Source organism: Ambystoma mexicanum, chromosome 9 (assembly GCF_040938575.1).
Source record: "Ambystoma mexicanum isolate Mex_15411 chromosome 9, UKY_AmexF1_1, whole genome shotgun sequence".
Taxonomy (NCBI): Eukaryota; Metazoa; Chordata; class Amphibia; order Caudata; family Ambystomatidae; genus Ambystoma; species Ambystoma mexicanum.
Genome location: NC_090931.1, coordinates 163,567,486 through 163,591,431, shown reverse-complemented (window position 1 = coordinate 163,591,431; position 23,946 = coordinate 163,567,486). Strand labels below are relative to the sequence as shown.

At 45.7% G+C, this 23,946-nt stretch overlaps 1 protein-coding gene across 2 annotated transcripts in view; it reads right to left on the bottom strand.

Annotated features, from left to right (window-relative positions):
• The window catches only part of NECTIN1 (nectin cell adhesion molecule 1), a 1,024,691-nt gene that overhangs the window by 738,470 nt on the left and 262,275 nt on the right, over positions 1-23,946 (bottom strand). The gene's annotated exons all lie outside the window — the stretch shown is intronic.

The window sequence follows — 23,946 nt, the reverse complement described above, 5'->3', positions numbered from 1 at the left end:
GTATGAGCATTTCTCTTGCAATGAATGTTCTCGCTGCGCTCATGGCATAAGGAATGAGAGAACATACAAAGCAGCTTTTGTTTGGCGTTCTCCTCCACACTTCCTTCATGTGTTAATACCACATGTTATTCTTAAAATGGCCCGAATTATCAAGATATTAATTTATTTCCTCATTATCTTCCGCAGCATCCTTTCTAACTTGACTAATTAGTTTGGAAATATCAGTAACAATATTACCTGTGCCCATAGGAGGGATAGAAAGAGATTGTGTCATTGTCAAACATTGCAGATGTATTGTAAAACAATATGTCACAAAATGTAAAGAGCATAAGAAAATAAAGACATCACATCAGCGCAAATGTTGTTACAAGAAGCATTGCCATAGTATTCAAATACGACGTTGTCTCTCTTGGAGTCGTTGGTCTTCTTGTTAGCAATGTGTGTCTTATATAATAGAAAATCCCCATTTTTAATTCAGTAATTCAACTTCAACCACTTTTTGGATGTAGCACTTGTTACAACAGGGACTGAATTATAACTGCAATAATAACTCTCTAATTATAGGACTGTTTTTAGGATTTCCCAAAAATACAAAGTCCACGTTTTGTCACACTGGAGCTGGATATGTACAGAACTGCATGCTTAAATGTGTGCAATGTTTTAGGATGCATAACCTGTCCTGTGCAATCTTTGTGTCTTATTTTCAATGTATAGTCTGTTTTTAGTTCAACTGAAAAAAGTTCTGGAACTTCAGCAAGTTGTTTTGTTTCCTATTAAACTTAGGAAATGTCAATTTGTTCCAGGATGGTTTTAGTCCACTGATTCCTGGTTTCTGCCCTTGGTAGCCAATCTGGTCTGCATATGCAGAACTTCTTCTCTTGTTTCACAGCCAACGGGTGCCGGAGGGGTTAGGGTCTTTCCTTTGTAGAGCTTCACGTTGTTCAAATGCAGCCAGGCTCTTCTCCCTTGAGGTTTTACAGAAATAGGTGTGATCCCCTCAGCTTGGTATGGTTCCTGAAAGTGGGCCTGTTCTAAGTAAGAACTAAACTCTTTACCAGTACGTTTTCCCATGGAAACAAACTAGGCTGCTTAAGCAAATCAATCAAATCATTTGTTTGGCCGTCTAAATCAATCTTCTTCGACCCTACCCTCTGATTTTTGATCTTTTGAGAAATAAAAGAAACACTAGCGGTCATATTTCATGAATAATCATGCATTTCATCCCCTAATGTTTTAACTACACCATGGGCATCAGTTTTTATTTGAGTGGGAGGAGCAAGGGGTACTTTCATGCAGTGTCTACTCACCAACTCATGAGGAGTGAAATGGTGATCTGTGCCAGTCTGGTTTCTCAGAGCAAACAATGCAAGCGGTAGGCAGTGCAGCCATCCCTTTTTCAGAGTAATTTTAATTTTTTCTATCTTTTCTTTGAGAAGTCCATCTAGCCTCTCACAGACACCGTTCACCTGTGAGTAATAGGCAGCGGGTAACTAGTGTTGTATGCCTAATAGAAGAACTATCAGTTCAAACAAATAATTTACCAAATTTGCCCGTTATCAGACCGCATGAATTTGCACACACCCCACCTAGGAAACACCTCACACACAAGAAACTTGGCAGCGCATGTGCCATCAGTGTGTGTGCAAGGACCTGCCTTGATCCATTTGTGAAATGGACATACTACTTCTAGCATGTACTTATAACTGTTAAATACTTGTAACATATCCAAATAATCTATATGTAGATGCTGAAATAGACCGTTGGGTCTAGGGATTGCTCCTCACACTGTTTGCAAAGTGTGCCCTGCTGTGAATTTCCGGCACACAATGCAATTTACAATAAACCGTGCAACATGTTCTAACAAGTTTGGTGTGAACCATTCTTCTGTGGTCATTGCAACAAGACTCTCTCTGGTAGTGTGCGTGGTATTGAAGCTACTCCAGCACCACTTTCAATAATACTAGAGGCATATCTGGCTTTCCAGTGCTGTCCTGTCTCCATACAGCCTAAGTGGGTGATAAAGAACTCCCCTGTCTCTTCTATAATTCCTGCTTTTCCTTTAGAGCTCGACCTTTCAGCTAAATTAACTATACTATGGACAATATGTTAAACCTTCCTGCATCAGCATGCATCAATCTGACCCTTGCTTAGCATCTTCTAATTCAAAATCAGAAATATTTAGAAAGTATGCTGCTCTTTTGGCCTCTACCACAAGAAATCAGGTCCGCTGCTTTAGTTAGGGTTGTGCATTTCACCACAGCGATAGCCAATGGGAGCTTTAGTACTTTAATAAGCTTGCCCAATAGGACATATGTAGCATTGAAGTGCCATCTGTGTCGTGGAAACCCCTCCTTTTCCAATGTGACAGCCCTGCGTGTCTGGTTGTTGTCACGTAAGCAGAGTCAAACTAAACCATCACTTCCTCATCTTCAAATCTCTGAAGCACTGCGATGAGTGCCACTAATTCTGCAGGCTGCACTGAACAATGTGAATGCAATCTCGCACTTGTCACTACTTCAAATTCACCATTCATTTTTAACCTCACTACTACCATCCCAGTATGCCTTTCAAAAGTCGTTTGGCCAATTTCTGAAGAGTCAACAATAAAGAGAACTTCTCCCCCTGCGAGAGAATTTTCCCTAACATGTGCGATATCATCATAGAATTTGGTATATGTTGTGCAGCCATGTACATAGCCCTCCTTTTCTACTGGTACTGCTATAATTGTCACAGGATTAACTATTCTCCATCTAACAGTTTGATTGCTGAATTTGAAATAATCACGTCATATCCAGATGGTCTTTGTGTACTCAAATGTACTTTTGGGTTCCTCCAAAATTGCAAACAGAGAGAACTTGACAAATATTGTTATTGAGCATCCCATTGTAATTCTGGTAGCTTTTTCAATTCCAAAAGCAACAGCAGCTAATGCTTGTTCACAAGAATAAATTAATGTTTTTACTGGTTCTAGATTCCCACTATAATAGGTTAATGGCTTGTGTCCATGTCCTAATGTTGTCTTCTGTGTAAGTATTGCTGTCCTCACCTCTTCATTTGAATTTGAGAATAAGTAAAACTCTTCATTATAATCTGGTATTCCTAACACAAGGGTTGTGCAAATCGCCCTTTTTCATTCTTTCAATCCTTCAATCATGTCATCTTCCCATGTTATCTTACTTTACCTATCTGTGCTTCCTCAAGTCCTTTTAACAGTGGTCAAAAATAGGTAATATAACCAAAAACCCTAATGCTGTCTTCTGTGTAAGTACTGCTGTCCTCACCTCTTCATTTGAATTTGAGAATAAGTAAAACTCTTCATTATAATTTGGTATTCCTAAAACAGGGGTTGTCCAAATCACCCCTTTTCATTCTTTCAATCCTTCAATCATGTCATTTTCCCATGTTATCTTACTTTTACCTATCTGTGCTTCCTCGAGTCCTTTTAACAGTGGTCAAAAATAGGTACTATAACCAAAAACCCAGGAAGAACAATAATTACATAGACCTAAGAACTGTTCCATTTTGTTTACTGTCACAGGTTTTGGAGTTTTCATTCATGTGTCACTTTTCTCTCCTATTGAGAGATAAGCTTTCATAGATTCAGGACCTCTTCCTGACAATATTGTTATTTTTCTCTGTCTACCTTGTATCCATTTTCTGCTAGTATTGTCATTACTCAAACTGAGTCTTCCCTACATCTTTCCTCTGTCTCACTGCACACTAATATATAATCTACATACTGTATTATTGTGCTCTCATGTTGCATGTTACTTAGGTATTTGTGAAAGGACTTTATTAAATATTAATGGTGACTCACAGTACACCTGAGGCAATTTTGTATGATTTAGGTGATTTCTATATGAAAACAAAGTTAATTCCTGAGAGTCTGTTACGCTCACCTGGTATCCACGGGGACGCCACCCAGCCCTGGTTGCATTATTTGCACTCTCAAACCCTCTCCCGGTCCCTTGTTAAGGCCTCTGGTTAAAGATGGGTCTGCAATATAGGAGAGCTGGATTTAATACCAGATTGTCTTTATGTTTGCTCACCTCCCTTGGCCTCAACTCCTTCCTCCCCCTTGGGCCTTTTCCTCACCTTGATATTGTAAAATGTGGATTCTCTGTATTGCTCCTCATGGCAGGGGTGCGTAGATGTGGGGGGGGAGGGGGCGAGCAGCGACCAAGTGACTTCACTGGTGCAATCCCCCCTGTCGGAATCCAGGCCTGCTGCAACTCCGTAGGTTTGATGCTTTACAGTCTTTATATGCAGTTCTTATGTTCCTCTTAGTTCAAATAATAATGCCTTGCTTCTTTCCTTTTAGGTATAGAAATGTATTTTGGAGTTGTCATGCAGTTTGAAGATGAGCCTGGGCCGGTAGGCAAAAGCGCGGTGTGGGAAATTCTGACCGTTGAGTAATGCGCGATGCACGGCACTGTTTCGCCTTTTATATTGCTAACCTGTGTTTTTTCTCTCCTTGCAGGTTGTGATATTCCTCGCCGAGCGCCGTAATGTTCCAGCAATGATACTGACCAGGAGATGACTACCCAGGTAAGAATTGCGTGGCTTTCTTCATTCGGGAGGAAACGTGAGTAAACACTTACTAATGCTGTTTTTCTTTCTCCTCTTTCCATGTTATGGTATTCCAGGATTCATGCGGTGCCGGATCATGGAGTTCGTACCTTCAGGTGAGTGGAACTGAAAAGAGCGATGGATTGAAGACAGGATACTGTTCCAGGTAAGTTTCATAGTGTTCTTTCACCCTCTGCAGGTCCTTAGTTTCAGGTAAGCTGGCATCAAAGAACTGAACACAGGGAGTGTTACGCTGGCCACAGCAGAATAATGCAAAGCATGTTCTTCTGTTTGGGTGTGGTTTAAATAGTCCCAGGTAAAGTAGTCCAGGTAAAATAGTCCCAGGCCTGCCACAGTCAAAGTAGTCCAGGTAAAGTAGTCCCAGGCCTGCCACACCCAAAAGACTAGACCGCATATCTCAGTTCCTTGTAACTGAGCTATGTGTGTGCCTCCATGTTGGCTGAACCCCCCCAAGTTAAATATTCCCAAGTAAATAGTCCCATTCTAATGTTGGTCTTCATGATGGTTATGAGCCTGGCACCGAAGGTGCCAGGACTGACTCCAAGACTTGGATGAGGTTTTAAGGCCTTTAACCTGGCCCTAATTGGAAGGCTGATTTGCCAGTGATTTACATGCTCAGATAAATCCATTTGACTGGCTCCAATCACTTATTTTTCTAGGGTCTAATAACTTTGTCACATTTTATTATCGTTCATATACTTTGTAAACGTTCAACCTATTTTATCAACGCTAATACAAAACATGTTAATATATTTTTTACACTCATATTTTTTCAAAACCCTAAAAACGTGTGTGCACACTTTTCCTATGATCGTCTTGTCCTATTCTCCTGATAGAGGTATCTCATCTCTATTTTACTCCATTTTGGAGTGTGTCACGCACCCTTCTTTGGCTGCTGCTGCAAGAATCTCTTGAATAATACTCTGTTCTGGAGTTTTGTGCAGTCCCTTCGCCCTCCTTGAGGACAGGTATCAAGGTAAATTCTTCTCCTTAAATAACTCCTGTCATGTTCCCCCACTATATACACATACCTGCAACAGCACCCCTCCCCTTTTATTTGTTACGTTTGAATGCGTCTAGTTACATCCATTATTCGGTTCCAGCCCTTCGCTCTCGACTCTTCCCCAATCAATCACTTTGCCTTCAGTCCACGGGACACCTGTGGGGACCAGAAAGGAATTCCTTCAATGGGGCACCTGCCAACCGTCTCTGGTCACATGTGCTGTACTACCGTTGTCCACAGGAAATGCTGCAATCTTCTGGCTGATGGTGGAAGACATCAAGCATCTGAAGGTCTGGATCTGAACCATCTGCACCACTACCAAAAATGTGAAGAAGCACCTTTGGGTGCTGTTATGCACGGAATGGCATTACCATAATACATGATCTCAGATCCAAATAAACAGACAGACTCAAAGAATATGGAAAAATACTACTTTATTATCAGTTCAATAAAGTAGGGAAACTTGGCGAACAACAACTCGTATCTCACACACTCTCGGTTACATTTTGGTTACACAAAGGCTTTACACCTCGACGTGTGTCAGCTATGATGTTATCCTACGAGGCAGGGATCGCTTAGGGGAACATTTACTTATAATTTCTATAAGTCTTAGTAACATCAGAGGCTGCCCCTCTCCTGACAGGCATACTTTGAACTTCACTCTAACTATGTATAAAACAGATTATAGCAGAACAGCAGCGGATTGGCCCCTGCAACATTATATGCTCCCCAATGAATCCGTCCTTACGATTGGTTGGCATTCTCTCCCAAACCTGGACATTTGGCTCGTTAGCAGTACGTAAGGAAAATAAAAAAACAAGGTGCAAAGAACAACGTCAGACTACTGCCCACTTGCCCAATTAGTCTACCATCTCTCATCAGCCAAGTCTTCAGCCAAGGCCTCTTCTTTGTGCTTGATCTTGCTGGATGTTATCTTCTCTGGAACTTTAAGGGAAGTTAAGGTATATTGGTATCTTTGTAGCTTAGGGCGAGCAGCAATCACATAGATCGATAATAAGTAGAATGGTAATCAGGACGAATAATTTCGAAAACAGTCCCCCACATAGCACTGTGGTAGTCTCAGCTCTCTGCAATTGTAATTGGTTATTTATAATGCGCTTAATACCCAGAGAAGTCTAAGTGCTGACTCGGGGATCAAACCTGTGTTGGTCTGTGTGGTCTTGCATCCAAGGCGAGCACATTAGCCCCTGAGCTATTCTCCTTGCCCAGAACATTACCTGGGAGGATAGCTCAGGTGCAACACGTTTGTCTTGGAAGCAAGACAACACTTAGCAACACAGATTTGAATCCTGGTCTCGCCTGGTCTCCTGTATTAAGTGCGTTATAAAAGAACAATTATAATTATAATTGGGATTAGATGGCCCTGCGCAAGCTTAGAGATTGGGCAACATTGCTTAGGTCAAGTGCAGATGGAAAACGTAGACCAGTCATGAAACCGCTCTGAGATTGGGAGCTAGTCTGTGAGTCCCAGTGAGAGTTGAGCAACCCAAAACAAGGCCCTCCTTTGTCTCCTTGTGGCCCAGCACACCCAAGTCTAGCTCTTAAGCCAAGCAATGGGTTTACAAGAATACCTATCTCACTGTTGGGCTTTGAAGGCAAACTGTCAAGCTGTTCTTGGTTGAAGGTGGTTGGCAGAACTTAGATTTATTAATGTATTTATTTATTTATTCATATTTGTAGAGCATGCAGCAGCCCAAGGGCAGGGCATCATGGTGCTTGTTACAGAGAGTGATCAGAACTTAGTTACACAGAAAAAACAAATACAGGCGTCTTGAAAGACTTTGGCTCAAAACTCCCTCGCTTTCTAATCAAACCTCTTACTTCTCTTACCATGCACTTTACAACTCTTGCCTTGCTACAGCCAAATCCTCCTACTACTCTAACCTTCTACAGTCTCCAGCCTCATATCCTCGTCGGATTTTTCAAACTCTTTCCCGCCTCCTCTCTCCTCCCTCTCTCGACCCCTTATCTAATTCCACACTTTCTCCCTCTGACTTCGCCAACTACTTTTCCTCCAAAATCATCACACTCAGGCAAAAAATTAACTCCCTCTCTGACTCCCTCTCTTCTCCTCCCCCCTCTCCTCCTTCTTCCAGCATGTCTGTTTTCTCATCTGTTTCCCCTTTCGAAGTCTCCTCCCTTCTATCCAAAGCCCACCCCACAACCACTCCCTCTGACCCTCTCCCCTCCATTCTCATCCCTGAAATGTACCCTCTTCTTATCCCTTACCTTACTACTTTCTTCAACTCCTGCCTCTCCTCATCTACCTTTCCCTCTGCTTTCAAACATGCAACAAACAATCCTATTCTTAAGAAACCCTCTTCTTATCCACTGCTCACTGCCAGCTACAGACCCATCTCTCTTCTGCCTTTCCTTTCTAAACTCCTTGAATGCCTCGCCTACTCTCAACTCTCTTCCTTTGTCTCGACTTCCTCTCTCCTTCCTCCTTTCCAATCTGGCTTCCGTCCCAAACATTCCACTGAAACTGCTCTCACCTCGATTCTCAACTCGCTCCTCTCTGCTCGTCATGCAAAGCAATCCTCCATGCTTATTCTCCTTGATCTCTCTGCCGCTTTTGACACTGTCGATCATCCTCTCCTGCTCCACACTCTCTCCTCCTTCGGGTTCAAAGGCCCTGTTCTAAAATGGCTCTCCTCTTACCTTTCCTCTCATTCCTTTGCTGTTTCATGGGGAGGCCAGACCTCTCCTTCCTTCCCTCTTATTTACGGTGTTCCTCAAGGCTCTGTACTTGGCCCTTTCCTCTTCTCTCTCTATACCTCCCTCATTGCCCCGTCATCTCCTCCTTTGGCATCTCCCATCATTTCTATGCGGACGACACCCAACTCTTTCTCTCTTTCTCCTCCTTCTCACGTGACCTCCACCTTAAACTCTCCTCTTGTCTCACAGCCATCAAGAACTGGATGTCCTCCCGCTTTTGTTAACATAACACTGATAAAACCAAAGTCCTTTTCTTCCCCGCTAACTCTCTTCCCCCTCTCTCTCCTCCCCCGTTTATCCACTTTCCTCCTTCCAATCTCCGTATCTCCACTCATGCTCGCAACCTAGGTGTTCTTTTTGACTCCTCTCTCACCTTCTCGCAACACATTTCACTCACCTCCAGCTCCTGCAGATACCACCTCTACAATATTCGCAAAATCTGTCCCTCCCTCACATTCCATGCTACCAAACTCCTAATCTCCGCACTCATCTTTTCCCGCCTCTTCTACTGCTCCTCTATAATTTTTGGTCTTCCCTCATCTCAGCTTGCCCATCTTAAATCTATATAGCACTCTGCCATTCGAACCCTCTGTCTCCTTACCTCCCGTGACTCCATTTCCTCTTCGCTCTCTCGACTAGGCTGGCTACCTTTACACCCACAACGAAAATTCCACTTCCTCTGCCTTGTATTAAAATCCCTTCATGGTCTTGCCCCTCCTTATCTCTCCTCCCTTCTCTCCTTCTACTCCCCCTCTCGCTCCCTTCGTTCCACTGATCACTTCCTTCTCTCTGTACCTCCTTCCACCTGCGCTTCCTCCCGGTTTCGCTCTTTCAAACTTATTGCTCCTCTGCATTGGAATTCCCTCCCCCTCTCAACCCGTTCTTCCACTACCCTCATCTCAGTTCGCACTTCCCTTAAATCCTTCCTCCTCCACTCCCCACCTTGAAGCCCCCCGCCCTCTCTACTCCCCCGTCTTTCCCCTCTTCTAATCCCTCCCCTGCCTTACCACCTTCCCTTTCTATTTTACACTCTCTCTCCCTTCCTTCTACACTCACTCAATCCTTCCCTGGCCCTCCCTTTACTCTCCTGTTCCCACTCCACTTCTCCCCCCTCTCAGTCAATTGCTCTTTGCACTGTTTTGTTGTTGAATGATTCAAGTTGCCACTTTGCTCACATTGTTATGCTGTTGTTATTACTCTGTATTTTGTTGTTCCATTGTACAGCGCCTTGGTGTAAAGCGCTCTATTAATAAATAAATCAATCAATCAATCAATAATTATGGTACAATTGCATTGGACAGTTTGTAAAACATGTCGTAGTGAGTGTTTTAGTTAAAGAGAGCAGATTTAAGTTTTTTTCTAAAGACGGGGAGAGAGGTTTCTGCTCTGAGGGAAGTGGGGAGCGCATTCCAGAGCTTTGGGGCTAAATATGGGAAGCATATCCCTCCTGCTTTCACCCTGTTAATGCGTGGAACCGTGAGTTGGTTGGTGTAGCATATTCTGGTAGGCCTGGTAGAGATGGATATGTGGAGTGTGTCTGAAAGATAGGGCGGAGCTGTGCGGTGCATGCAGTTATGTGTAGTTGTGAGAATCTTGAATGTGATGCGTTCTTTGACTGGGAGCCAGTGAGCAGACTGTCTTGTTTGTAATATGTGGTCTCTTTTTGGGATGCTTAAGGCTGCTCTTAATGAGTTGTTTTGGGTGATTTGGAGTCTGTTTAAGTTTCTTACAGAAGTGCTGGCTTGGAGCGCATTGCAATTGTCAAGCTTTGCACTTCTAGCTATTGAAAGACAATATTCCTTAGTTAAGAAAGGTTTAATGGCGTTGATGAATTTAGTACTTAAGGCGGAGGCAGAGACAATAGCGCTGTCTTGCTTGTTCATGGACAATGTAGCATCAGGGTTTTGACAGAGGATAAGAATGGAATGATGCAGTTGTCAATGTTGAAGTTGGAATAATGACATTCTAGCTATTCTAAAGTGGACTTTTGGCCAAGAATAAGAATCTCAATCTTGTCCCCTTTGAGGCATAGGCCATTAGTAGCCATCCAAGCTTGAATGGTGGCGTAGATTTGCCTTAGGGCTGTGACGTCTTGGTGATATGAGCCTGTTAAAGGAAGGAGCACCTGGGTATCATCAGCATAATTTATATATGCAATCCCAAGTGCATCAAGTTTATCAAAAGGGGCTTTTTGAAGACATTGGATAGCGTAGGAGCAGTACAGGAGCCCTATGGGACACCGCAGTGTATGATGGTGGCGGCTGCATTAGCTGTGTTTGAGAAGACTTTCATAGCTCTTCCTTCTAAGAATGAGGTGATCCAGGAAGCAGCTTGGTCGGAAAAGTGTGGTGAGTGTGTAAGGTGTGCGGTGAGAGTTTTATTGCCAACAAGATCGAACGCTGCTGAAAGGTCCAGAAGGAGAAGGAGGATGGGTTTACCGTTGTCCAGGATTTGAGTAATTTCATTTTTTAGATCCAGCAGGGCTGTTTCAGTTCCGTAATGTATCATAGCAGTGACACCTCACTGTACAGAGGACAAGGATCTGTATACAACGAGAGAGTCAATGAAAAGCCAGGTGTCTGCTTGCACAGTACCAGGGCCTTCGATGGACTTAGCAGTAATATCGCAACACCTTGGTCAAAGTGTACCTACAACGATGTACACAACAAGAATAACATTGCATGGGGTGTTCACAACTCTATAAGGGTCTAGTGGTCGAGCGCATTCAGAGGTATGTGCCTGCACGAGCTCTCGGGTCACTTGACCAGGCTAAACTTAGCCAACCCAGATTTCGCCTAGCCAAATTTGGGAATACAACTTTTGATGTCCTTGCTCTAGGCACCTGGAACTCCATTCCAAATGACCACGACACTTGCTGATGTAAAAAAGAAATTGAAAACCTTTTTCTTCAAGGCTCCCCAGATCTACTCCTTGCTCTGTTCTCTGATACTGCAACCCTGTTTGTCTTTTGTGTTTGTTGATGTATCCTTTGTGTGCGCCTTGAGGCCTGCGGGAGATCTGGCGCATTACCAAGAATTAAAATACAAGAATAAATAAATAAATAGTCTGGGCACAAACAGCTATCAAAGTGAGAACATCCAGATTTCAAGGCTAATGCGATGCAATGCAGCTCCTCAGTAACAGAGAAAACCCGGGGGCGCAAAGCATGCATCTAGAAAAAGAAACATCCAGGATCAGAGTCAGAGCCTGACCCGTGGATAGATGCAGACAAGGTCTGATCTCCTCCCAATGATCCCCGCGTTTTTCGAGGGTGGTTTTCTGTACTCTGTTTGGAATCCACTGAGTCCTCAAAAAATTGACCGGAGCTCCTTGTATTCCTGTGAAATTGCAATCCCTGCTTCAAGGCACCCATTATGCCCGAATTGGGTGGGGAGTGTGGTCTGGCTTTAAAGCTCTGTATAATGTGTACCCTAATGCGTATTTTACATAAAAGTGGGTGTACTGTATGCAATAGGCTTCCTCGACGGCAACGTCTACCCCATCGTAGATAAAGAGACAAGAAGATGGCCTTTTCCTCCTCCTTTACTGAACCCATGATTTGCCATGTGCTGCACAGAACCAGGAAGCCCCGCAGACCTAAGAGCCCAGGGGCCACAAAGCTGTAGCAATTTGTGTTTTAAATGTACATTTTGTCGACTGGTGTAGGCAAGCTGCGAATCCATTGTGGGAAAGTTTATGGAATTTGGGATGATATAATGTAATCATATAGTTTTGAGGACCTTTGAGCATTTGACATACGTTCGAACAGCCGAAAGTATGTCAACATTCGGGGTGACTGTGTGTGTAGGGAGCCTCGAGCGCCTCTTTATATGCCAGACCTGACATAACTTACTAGTAGCAGGATGACCCTGAGAAGGGCAGGGGCTGGACCATCAAAGAGAGATATGCCCTTGCACTGGACACATTCTGCCTTTTCCAAATCTGTGTCAAACTGGGGGCAAACTGCTTAGTGGAGGTCAGCACCCTGCTGATTAGATGTCCCCCACCGGATGGTAACTGCTTCAGGAAGGACGCTGTACCTCTGAGTCGAGAGAGGGCTCTTTTCAGCAACCAAAAACCTCAAACATATAGGATTTTAGGTGTGAAAATCAGTGCAATGTCAGAGCTCAAGAAGTGGGGGTCACAGGGTGGTAAGAGCTGAATCGACATTAATTTGATCAAGCCAGGGTGGGTCCTTGTCCCCACGCATAGAACTAGCACGGGGTGCTTGGGTGGGGGGTGTTTTGCCGAGGTTGACCAGTGAATATTGTGGACTGGGAGGAGTGAAAATAATTGTGTGATGATTGTAGTGCTTCGCGCCTGCTTCCTGCAGCTTCCAAGCACCGCCATAATAATGTGACTCAAACTCACCCCATTGTAAGAAGCTCACTGCTTCATGTCAAATCTGGTATTTTATCTACATATAGGTGTTCTAATATGTGAACAATATCTGATATCTGATCCCAAATAAACTAGAATTGGTCCGAATTTCTCGCTGGCTGATGGAAATTTCATTTTTTTCTGTATGTGTGTGGACTACCTGGAGTACAACCCACAAGCACAGTAGTGCAAGCTGCTGTTTCTCGGAGAAATCAATATATATATATATGTACCCATATATACATATATACAATTGCGGTCACCGTTGTTACCTACTTGTGTTACTCAATACATCCATCTCAGGAGAATGAAGATCATGTCCACAGCATTGTCCTGGTTCCCAAGGTGACCATGTTGTACTTGAGCTATCCATTCAGCTATCCATTTAGCTATCCATTCAGCTATCCATTCAGCTATCCATTCGGCTCAGAGGAAGGCTCTCTCCACTCAGCTAAATCTGAACGACTGCTTGCCTGCAGTGGAAGGAGATTTGCCTGGAAGCTGCTGATTATGTAAAGGACTGTGTCCCTGCTTTGCAACTGAACTGGCTACAAGGGTTTGAACTACTAACCACACATCTCATCCCTGGGACCAGTGGAATAGAAAATGACTGAAACATGCCTGCCTTGCTAAGGAAGACTGCTGTTGAATTGCCTTCAGTCGGGTGATACAGGTGCACTAAGCAGTGCCTAGAAGACTCAGCACATGAGTGTCAAAACCAGTGCCTGGAAGGGTTACCAAAGAGGCTGAGCAAATTAAATGGGAAATTGACCCACTTATAAGTGACAGTAAGTGACCACAGATTAGTCCCAAGCTGCTAAAAAGGGACAACGGTGTGCAGACCTGTAAAACCCGAGTCTGCCTATTGGAGGTGAGCCCTTTCCAGGAACTGAAACAGATGTTGGCAAGTGTGAGCTTTTTTATCGCAAAAGGAAGTGTGGACCAGAAGACATCAACAGGGCAGCCTGGCTTCACAGAGCCCTTACTCAACAAAGCCTTTGGAAATGGCCTAAAGGGGAGATGTTAGCACCTTGCCAGATCCTATTAACTTCATTTGAACAGTAAGGTTATTTAAGATTAGTTCCCTTTTTTGTAGTTTTTTTTTCCTCAAATATGTTTGATCTAATTAGATGATAGCATTGCATGTTGTATCATTTAGGCCAGAAAGTGATTACTGTCATTGCTTTCTTTTGAGTTTCTAACTGCTTTTACATGTCAATAGCAGGATCTGAGCCTCAATCTAAGTCCTGGATAGGTGCAGAACAGGGTCTGAGTCTTAGCAGGTAAAATGGACAGAGGTAGATCCAGATCAGAGGTTCAGTCTGTTTTATGGACAGGTGAAGAACAAGATCAGAGTCTCAGTCTTGTGGTATGGAGAAAGGTAGATTAGGATCAAAGCTTCTGTCTGTCGCATGGACTGGTGAAGAACAAGGCCAGTGACTCAGTCTTTGGTATGGAGAAAGGAAAATTAGGAACGATCAGAGACTCACATCGTCATGGACAGGAGCAGAACAAGGTCAGCGACTCAGTCTCTAGTATGGAAAGAGGAAGATTAGAATCAGAGCTTCAGTCTGCCTCGCGGAAGGCACAGAATAGGGTCAAAGTTGCAGTCTGTAGTAAGGACATAGGTGGACCAGTATTAGAATTTCAGTCTGTCTCATGGACAGGTGAAGAACAAGGACAGAGTCTCACTCTGTGGTACTGTGAGAGGTAGATTAGGATCCAAGCTTCAGTCTGTCGCATTGACTGTTGAAAAACAAGATCGGATTCAGTCTGTGGTATGGACAGAGGGAAATCCGGATCAGATGTTCAGTCTATTTCATGGACAGGAGAAGGACAATGTCAAAGTCTCAGCCTGTGGTATAGGAAAAAGTAGATTTGGATCAGTGCTTCAGTCTGTCACATGGACAGGTTAAGAACAAGGTCAGAGTCTCAGTCTCTGGTACAGCGAAAGTAAGGTTAGAATCGACCAGAGCCTCACATTGTCTTGGACAGGAGCAGAACAAGGTCAGAGAGTCAGTCTAGATTATAGAAAGAGGAAGATTAAGAGCAGAGCTTCTGTCTGCCTCACGAACGGTGCTGAATAGGGTCAGAGTCTCAATCTCTAGTATAGACATAGGTAGATAAGTGTAGAGGAGCAGGTAGATGCTATCTCACCAGTACCCGCCCCCTTACCACCGACATATTGGAAAAACCGCATAAGATCAATAAATGGGACCCCCTGCATTGTTCCCATACCAAAGTGAGTGTATGAGAGATGGTATGCTCTCAGACAGCCCTACAGAATGTACCCTCACATTGAAAGCGTGGAAGGATGCTGCATGGAAGAATGCTATATGGAAGGATGTCACCTGTCAAGATATCAGAATGCATCAATGAACATTATGGATGGAAGTTAAAGTCAAATCTGACAACGACAAAGTGATGTCATGGAGAAGATATATAAACCTATGCTGAAACTATGTGAAAAAACCTAGAAATAACAATTTAAGTGAAGCACTAAGAGTAACATGTACCCAAAGCTAAAGTAATCATGCATCTAAAGATGATGAAGTAACTTACTAGAATGAAGGCTCATAGAAGCTTGCTATAGAGGAATATAAAATGTGGCAAGGACAACCATAGTTGGAAGATGGACACGGGTTCATGTTGAACTTAACCAAGCTTCCTGAGGGACAAGCTGAGGCTGCAGAATCAGAAGACACAGAAAAACGACACTGTGTGCAGACCCGAGGATGAGTCAAGTTTGCCCAGCGTTAAGGATACTATTTCAAGGGATAAGCACAGAACACAAAGGGAGTACATGGATAAGCTCTGAATTTGGGACTTTCTTCATAGATGGAAGAAGAAAAAATCTGTGAGAGCCGAACTGCTAGTCAATTAAAAGTATGAAAAGTTCATTTGAGATAGAGTGAGCACATCCCTAAAGGCCAAGAGGAGAAACAGCACCCTGCATAATTCAATCAAATAGCAGTAAATAGAAGGTTGAAATTGACACATTTGTGGTCTCTTCACACGTGGCTCAGAAGTCGAAAACAAGGGCTATTCATTAGAGCCTCAGGCTAAGATAGTGGATTGCTCACACTCTCTTTGATGTTACAGGGCAGTGAGCAGCTACAAGGTCGACTACAAATAGAAGACTTTGGCTGATGGCTGACCGATGAGAGATGATGGACTAATTGGGACAAAAATGAGAGTAGTCAGATGGGATTCAAAGCACCTAGGTTTCATTTCACGTGTGTGCTGCTAAGGAGCCAAAAGTCTAAGGTTGGGATAGGATCCCAACCAATCAGTGAAGTTGAGGGATAATCTAACATGCAATATAGCATAGACCAATCCACTGTTTTTGTTCACTATAACAGTAGTTTAAGGCATGCCCTAGAGATAAGGGTTAGTTATTGATGTACTTATCCTTATATGTTCTATAAGTAGATACGTTCCTTTAACCAATCCCTCCCCTTGATAAATTATGTATTTTGCCACATAGAATGATGTCAAAGATGACGCATATTGGGGTATAAGACCTCCATGTAATGAAGTTGCTTTGTGAGTGTGCATGCATCGGTCCGATGTCTGTGAGATCTCCCTACTTTATTAAAATTACAATAAAGTAGTACGTTGCATATTCTTTGAGTTTGTTCGATTGTTTGGTTCGTGATCATTATTGAAATTCCATCTAGCACAAACAGAGGCTTCAAGGTGCTAGAGCACACCAGGATTAGAATGTCAGTCTGTCTCATGGACAGTTGAAGAACAAGGACAGAGTCTCACTCTGTGGTACTGTGAGAGGTAGATTAGGATCCAAGCTTCAGTCTATCACATTGACTGGTGAAAAACAAGGTTGGATGCAGTCTCTGGTAGAGGTAGATCCGGGGCAGAGGTTCAGTCTGTTTCATAGACAGATGAAGAACAAAGTCAGAGTCTAAGTCTGTGGTGTTGACATGGGCATATCAGGATCAGAGCTTAATTTTTCCTCACAGAATGTGCACAATAGGGTCGGAGTCTAAGTCTGTGGTATCAATATAGAAATATGAGGATCAGAGCTTCTGCCTGTCTCATGGACAGGTAAAGAACAAAGTAAGAGATTTAGCTTGTGGAATGGACAGAGGTCGATCAATATCAAAGCTTCAGTTTTCCTCATGGACAGGTGAAGAGGAAGGTCAGAGGCTCCAGGTGTAGTATGACAAAGGTAGACATGAAGTAGCTCTTCACTCTGAGCTTCAACCTGTCTAGTGGGCAGGTGTAGAACAGGGCCACAGTCTCACTCTGGCATATGGACAGAGGGAGATGGGGATCAGAGCCTCACATTTGTTACGGACAGGTGTGGAACAAGGCCAGGGACTCTGTCTGTGGTATGTACAGAGGTAGATCAGGATTAGAGCCTCACATTGAGTAATGGACAGGGTCAGAACAAGGACAGAGGCTCAGTTGGTACTGTGAACAGAGGTAGATCAGGCTTCCTGCCTCATAAACAAGGCCTGAGTCTCAGTCAGCATGGACAGAGGCAGTGCCAGGATCAGAGCCTCACGCTATTGCACAGAGAAATGGAATACGGGATCTGTGCTTCAGTCTGTGGTATGAAAGTTGTATTGCAGCGTTAGAGCCGCAGGGTGGCATGAACAGGCAGAGTGCAGGATCAGGGCTTTAATTTGGGGCACGGATGGGTGGAGTGAAAGATTAGACGCTCGCTCTGGGGCATGGAGGGGTAGAGATCAGGATTTGTGTATCAGGCAGTAACACTTACCAATGGAGTAAAGGATCGGAGCCTCACCTTGTATCATGAAGAGGCAAATGCAGGATCATGGGCTCAGAATCATGGACAGGAGGAGTGCAGAGTGGCTGCCTCAGTCTGGAGCTGGCACTGACAGAAATACAGCTCAGAGCAATGCTTTGGATCCTGTGCAGATAGAGTGCAAAAACAGAGCCTCAAACTTGGGCGTCCGAAGAGAAGTGCTGGAGCAGACCTTTACTGTGGTATGCAGAGTGTGGAGTATGAGCATAATATAACACTCAGGGTATTGCTAAGTCGACCTACACCAGGTCTGCTTTACATTTCTACCGAGAAATTCAATACATTGTCACACACTATCATGGTCTGTAGAAGAGTTATTCTATTCAACATATTTAATATGTATGCTGTTAGCATCTATCACATGAAGCAGTAAAAAATAGTTTTGATATTTATTTATTTTTCTCTGTATTTCAGTGGGCCATTCCCATCATCGGACCTTCCACCACTTGACAAGAGCAAAAAGGAAAAAGATGGAAATAACCTTCTACCTATTAATACAATTACAATTCATACACATTAAAAATCAGTCCCAAGTGTTTGAGAAGAAATAGGCATTTTACATTAGATAATGCCTGGTACTTAGAGTTTTATAGGGCTATATCCGCACGACAATGTGTAGTAACTTTTATTGGCCAATGTAGTGCCAGCCACTAGAAAAGTCTATCACCTTGTACTGATAACACACAATACATCAAAGGAACCTTAACTCTAAGGTCCTTTGCCAACATCTAAAAAAATGTACAGACAAGAATTTATTTAAGACCCAGTATATAGCACAGGTCAAATTGAGTTAAATAAGTCTGTGACCAGTTGTTCTGTACACAGATCATAAAACCGCATGAGACCAGCTCATGCTGTATCGAGGTCGACCGGTTTCATAACCGTATTCTATTGAGGTCATCTTCATCAGGACTTTACTTATAGCCAAGGGGTGTCAACTCCCTGTGTGGGTATGCTTCTTGCTCCCATTCGTGTGTGTTCTTGCTCCGCACTTTTGTTTAGCCGTGGCACTGTTTCTCTGTGCCCAGGGTAAGTGAGAGGCTGTAGACTCCAGCTCCAAGAAAGAAGGCCACCGGCACTCCTTACTGGTGCCCTTTGGGTAGAAAAATGCCGCCCTTGCGGCTATAGACGTGGCTCTTGGGCGAAACCCGAAATAATTGCGGGTGAGTCGCGTTACACTGACGGGTTGCTGCTACGCGCATAGATGTCCTGCTACTGCTTTAGCTTTTATGATCTGTGTACAGAACAACTGGTCACAGACTTATTTAACTCAATTTGACCTGTGCTATATACTGGGTCTTAAATAAATTCTTGTCTGTACATTTTTTTAGATGTTGGCAAAGGACCTTAGAGTTAAGGTTCCTTTGTTGTATTGTGTGTTATCAGTACAATGTGATAGACTTTTCTAGTGGCTGGCACTACATTGGCCAATAAAAGTTACTACACATTGTCGTGCAGATATAGCCCTATAAAACTCTAAGTACCAGGCATTATCTAATGTAAAATGCCTATTTCTTCTCAAACACTTGGGACTGATTGTTAATGTGTATGAATTGTAATTGTATTAATAGGTAGAAGGTTATTTCCATCTTTTTCCTTTTTGCTCTTGTCAACTGGTGGAAGGTCCGATGATGGGAATGGCCCACTGAAATACAAAATAAATACATATCAAAACTATTTTTTACTGCTTCATGTGATAGATGCTAACAGCATACATATTAAATATGTTGAATAGAATAACTCTTCTACAGACCATGATAGTGTGTGACAAGAGTATGAGCATAAGCCCGGGGTATGCACAGTCAGAGTGCTGGCTAATCGCCTCACTGTGGAGCATGGGCACGCAGTGTGTGGGGTCAGAACATAAGCCTGGTATATGCACAGGCTGAGTGCTGGTTGAGAGCCTCACTGTGGAGAATGGGTATGCAGAGTGTGGGGTCAGAGCATAAGCCACGGGTATGCACAGGCAGAGTGTTGGCTACGAGCCTCACTGTGGAGCATAAGCATATAGAGTGTGGGGTCAGAACATATGCCTGGGATTTGCACAGGCAGGGAGCTAGGTGAGAGCCTCACTGTGGAGCATGAGCATGTAGAGTGTGGGGTCAGAACATCAGCCTTGGATATGCAGAGGCAGACTGCTGATTGAGAGCCTCACTGTGGAGCTTGGGCATGCAGAGTGTCTGATCCGAGCCTCACCCAGAGCCAATGATAGATCAGAGCAGCAGCCTGGACATAGGCAAGCATAGGCCAGACACCCGGGAAATAGAGAAGCATAGTGCAGGATAAAAGCCTCAATCTGGGGCATGGCCATGCAGAGTGTGGGGTCAGAATAGTGATATGCACAGGCAGTGAGTTGGGTCATAGAATCACTGTGGAGCATGGGTATGCAGGGCGGTGGGTGAGAACATAAGCCAGGGGTATGCACAGGCCGAGTGCTGGCTAAGAGCCTCAATGTGGGGCATGTCCGTGCAGTTTGTGGGGTCAAAACACATGCCTGGGATTTGCACAGGCAGCGTCCTGGGTGAAAGCCTCACCGTGGAGCATGGACATGCAGGGTGTGGGGTCAGAACATAAGGCAGGGGTATGCACAGGCCGAGTGCTGGCTAAGAGCCTCAATGTGGGGCATGGGCATGCAGAGTGTGGGGTCAGGACATAAGCTTGGGATTTGCACAGGCAGAGTGCTTAGTGAGAGCCTCACTGTGGAGCATGGGCATGCAGAGTGTGGGGTCAGAGCATAAGCCGGGGGTATGCACAGGCCGAGTGCTGGCTAAGAGCCTCAATGTGGGGCATGGGCATGCAGAGTGTGGGGTCAGAACATAAGCCAGGGGTATGCACAGGCCGAGTGCTGGCTAAGAGCCTCAATGTGGGGCATGGGCATGCAGATTGTGGGGTCAGAGCATACGCCTGGGATTTGCACAGGCAGAGTGCTTAGTGAGAGCCTCACTGTGGAGCATGGGCATGCAGAGTGTGGGGTCAGAGCATAAGCCGGGGGTATGCACAGGCAGAGTGCTGGCTAAGAGCCTCAATGTGGGGCATGGGCATGCAGAGTGTGGGGTCGGAACAGTGATATGCACAGGCAGTGAGTTGGGTCATAGAATCACTGTGGAGCATGGGTATGCAGGGCGGTGGGTGAGAACATAAGCCAGGGGTATGCACAGGCCGAGTGCTGGCTAAGAGCCTCAATGTGGGGCATGGGCATGCAGAGTGTGGGGTCAGGACATAAGCTTGGGATTTGCACAGGCAGAGTGCTTAGTGAGAGCCTCACTGTGGAGCATGGGCATGCAGAGTGTGGGGTCAGAGCATAAGCCGGGGGTATGCACAGGCAGAGTGCTGGCTAAGAGCCTCAATGTGGGGCATGTGCGTGCAGTTTGTGGGGTCAAAACACATGCCTGGGATTTGCACAGGCAGCGTCCTGGGTGAAAGCCTCATAGTGGAGCATGGACATGCAGGGTGTGGGGTCAGAACAGCACAGGCCGAGTGCTGGCTAAGAGCCTCAATGTGGGGCATGGGCATGCAGAGTGTGGGGTCAGGACATAAGCTTGGGATTTGCACAGGCAGAGTGCTTAGTGAGAGCCTCACTGTGGAGCATGGGCATGCAGAGTGTGGGGTCAGAGCATAAGCCGGGGGTATGCACAGGCCGAGTGCTGGCTAAGAGCCTCAATGTGGGGCATGGGCATGCAGAGTGTGTGGTCAGAACATAAGCCAGGGGTATGCACAGGCCGAGTGCTGGCTAAGAGCCTCAATGTGGGGCATGGGCATGCAGATTGTGGGGTCAGAGCATAAGCCTGGGATTTGCACAGGCAGAGTGCTGGCTAAGAGCCTCACTGTGGAGCATGGGCATGCAGAGTGTGGGGTCAGAACATAAGGCAGGGGTATGCACAGGCAGAGTGCTTAGTGAGAGCCTCACTGTGGAGCATGGGCATGTAGAGTGTGGGGTCAGAGCATACGCCAGGGGTATACACAGGCCGAGTGCTGGCTAAGAGCCTCAATGTGGGGCATGGGCATGCAGAGTGTGGGGTCAGAGCATACGCCAGGGGTATACACAGGCCGAGTGCTGAGTAAGAGCCTCACTGTGGAGCATGGGCATGCAGAGTGTGGGGTCAGGACATAAGCCAGGGGTATGCACAGGCAGAGTGCTGAGTAAGAGCCTCACTGTGGAGCATAGGCGTGCAGAGTGTGGGGTCAGAGCATACGCCAGGGGTATGCACAGGCCGAGTGCTGGCTAAGAGCCTCACTGTGGAGCATGGGCATGCAGAGTGTGGGGTCAGAGCATACGCCAGGGGTATACACAGGCCGAGTTCTGGCTAAGAGCCTCAATGTGGGGCATGGGCATGCAGAGTGTGGGGTCAGAACATAAGCCAGGGGTATGCACAGGCAGAGTGCTGAGTAAGAGCCTCACTGTGGAGCATGGGCATGCAGAGTGTGGGGTCAGGACATAAGCCAGGGGTATGCACAGGCAGAGTGCTGAGTAAGAGCCTCACTGTGGAGCATGGGCATGCAGAGTGTGGGGTCAGGACATAAGCCAGGGGTATACACAGGCCGAGTGCTGGCTAAGAGCCTCAATGTGGGGCATGGGCATGCAGAGTGTGGGGTCAGAACATAAGCCATGGGTATGCACAGGCAGAGTGCTGAGTAAGAGCCTCACTGTGGAGCATGGGCATGCAGAGTGTGGGGTCAGAACATAAGCCAGGGGTATGCACAGGCAGAGTGCTGAGTAAGAGCCTCACTGTGGAGCATGGGCATGCAGAGTGTGGGGTCCGAGTCTCACCCAGAACCAATGATAGATGGAGTCCACGATCAGAGCAGCAGCCTGGACATAGGCAAGCATAGGGCAGACACCTGGCAATAGAGAAAACATAGTGCAGGATAAGAGCCTTATCCTGGGGCTAGGACAAGTGGAGTGCATTTTAGAGCTTTACTCTGGAGCATGAACATCACAAGAGCAATCAGAGTGCAGTATCAGGGCCACGGCATGGGGCATGCACAGGTAGAGCGCTGGATCAGAGCTTCTCTCTGGGCGTTGATAGGCTGCGTGCATAATCAATAATCAAAGCAGAGGGTTTGGGGGGAGTGGGGACAAGCAGAACACATGATCAAAGCTTCAGGCTGGGGCACGAGCAGCGCGAATGCAGGAAAATATGATAGGTTACTTATAACGCGCTTAATACCCAGAGGTTTCTAAGCGAGGCCCCGGAATCGAACCTGGGTTGCTCCGTGTCGTCTTGTTTCCAAGGCAAGCACGTTGCCCCTGAGCTATCCTCCAGTGGAAGAGAGTCTTCTGCGTTCGGCCAAACAGGAATATTGCAGATTAATGGCCTTAGACTGGAGAATTGACAGTCAGAGTGCTGGGCCATTGCCTTGGTCTGCCACTAAGGCACGAGCTGGTGAGTTGCAGGATGCGAGCATCATTATGGGGCAAAAGCAGGCAGAGTGCAGGACCAGAGCATTAGCCTACAACATAAACAGGTGAATTGCAGGGTGAGAGCATCAGCCTGGGGAATAAACAGGCCGAGTGCAGAAGCAAGGCATCAGTATGGGGCATTGACAGGTAGACTGCTGGACCAGAGCCTTAGCATAGGGCACAAACATGTGAATTGCAGGATAAGAGCATCAACCTGGAGCATAAGCAGGCAGGGTGGGGGAGCAGGGCCTCTACCTGGGGCACTGACAGGCAGACTGCTGGACCAGAGCCTTAACCTAGGACATGAACAGGTGAATTGCAGGGTGAGAGCTTCAACATGGGGTATAAGAAGGCAGAGTGCAGAAGCAGACCCTCATTCTGGGGCATTGACAGACTGACTGCTGGACCAGAGCATTATAATAGGGCATAGACGTGTGCATTTCATGGTGAAAGCATCAGCCTAGGGCATAAACAGGCAGAGTGCAGGAGCAGGGTCTCAGCCAAGGCATTGCCAGGCAGACTGCTCGACGAGAGCATTAGCCTATGGAATGAACAGGTGATTCGCAGGATAGGAGTTTCAACCTGGGGCATAAGCAGGCAGAGTGCTGGATCAGAGCCTTAGCCTAGGACATGAACAGGTGAACGGCATGTTAAGAGCATCAACCTGGGGCATAAGCAGGCAGAGTGCAGGAGCAGTGCCTCAGCCGGGGGCATTGACAGACAGAGTGCTCGACGAGAGCATTAGCCAGGACATGAACAGGTAAACTGCATGTTAAGAGCATCAACCTGGGGCATAAGCAGGCAGAGTGCAGGAGCAGGGCCCCAGCCTGGGGCATTGACAGGCAGAGTGCTGGACCAGAGCCTTAGCCTAGGACATGAACAGGTGAACTGCAGGATAAGAGCATCAGCCTAGCGCATATGCAGGCAGAGAGCAGGAGCAGGGCCTCAGCCGGGGGAATTGGCAGGCAGAGTGCTGGACCAGAGCCTAAGCAGGTGAACCAGGACATAAACAGGTGAATCGCAGAATAAGAACATCAACCT